The sequence below is a fragment of the Rhagoletis zephyria genome, unplaced genomic scaffold (genome assembly GCF_001687245.7).
Source record: "Rhagoletis zephyria isolate East Lansing unplaced genomic scaffold, Rhagoletis_zephyria_1.1 Rzeph_scaffold_84480, whole genome shotgun sequence".
Classification (NCBI taxonomy): domain Eukaryota; kingdom Metazoa; phylum Arthropoda; class Insecta; order Diptera; family Tephritidae; genus Rhagoletis; species Rhagoletis zephyria.
In genome coordinates this window covers 1-1036 of record NW_016241528.1, presented here as the reverse complement: position 1 = coordinate 1036, position 1036 = coordinate 1, and the positions used below count along the sequence as shown (strand labels likewise).

Genomic DNA, 1036 nt, shown 5'->3' with positions numbered 1-1036 from the left:
ATACTTTCGAGGACGGCATCTAAATTATCCAATTCGATTGAGGGCGTTAATTCATTTGGCGATGATACACATTTGCTGCACGACTCAACGAAATCAAGCAATTCTACAATGGGTTTGGCAATTGGCAGCGGGTCGCCCGCGCCACTTCTCAAACTGCTGACAATTTGCTCCAGCGTCTGACGCAGTTTATCGTGTGTTGCTCTGTACTCTGCCACCTTAGTGACAGCCAAGAATTCCTTGTCGTGGCTCAGCATATTAGCGAGGGTGGCCTTTGCTGTTTTGATGACATCATCACAGTTGTCGTTGATTGCATTGAAGTAGGCAGAGTTTTGCAATAGGCGGTTTTCACTATGCGTCAGCACAGTATTTGCTTCGCTATCGCCAGATGGCGCGCACGTCAGCAGTAGGCTAAATTGCTCCATCACATAACGCATGCGAGAGATGGACTCACGCAAGGCCAGATACGAGTCGCGCGCTTCTCTGAATGCCAAGCCTTCCACGGTCTTCACCGAGACAGAGCACACATCAAAGATCTCTTTAATATCCTGCATTAGTATGTCCAAATCGTAAATTTGCTTGCTAGTATGCGCGAGCAGACGCCTCTGGTTCTGCACCAGAAGGAACATGTCCACTGCAAAGNCTCGTCGAAATCGGTACGCAATGACAACTCCATCAGTCCAGCCTTGTAGCTCAATCCAAGTTGTGTAAGCGTTTTGAATAGATCGGTCAGTCCTTTGCGTTTTTGCTGTAAAATTTGCTTAGCTTCCAAAACTTGCTTTGGTCGCTCCTTGCTGCGGTCCACGCTGAGCGCGCGCAGCTCATCGCAACGCTCCAGCTGTTCGCAAAGCACGCTGTCCAAAGCAATGATTAGGTTGGAAAAGCTGGCATTGCCAACTGTTTCCTTTACTACGTTACGCGTGGTTTTGAAGAGCCGACCAACCTTATTGAGTAGGCTTTGTTCGCTCCCTTCGAGTGGTGGTACACCCACAGCAGCTTCTTCGCCTAAAATGAATTTCTCGGCCAGTTTTTGTGGCGC

The 1036-nt window shown here is 48.8% G+C and overlaps 1 pseudogene; it reads right to left on the bottom strand.

Moving 5' to 3' along the window:
- Positions 1–5: 5 nt before the first annotated feature.
- On the bottom strand, positions 6–1033 carry LOC108357786 (uncharacterized; annotated as a pseudogene).
- Between the last annotated feature and the right edge of the window lie 3 nt (positions 1034–1036).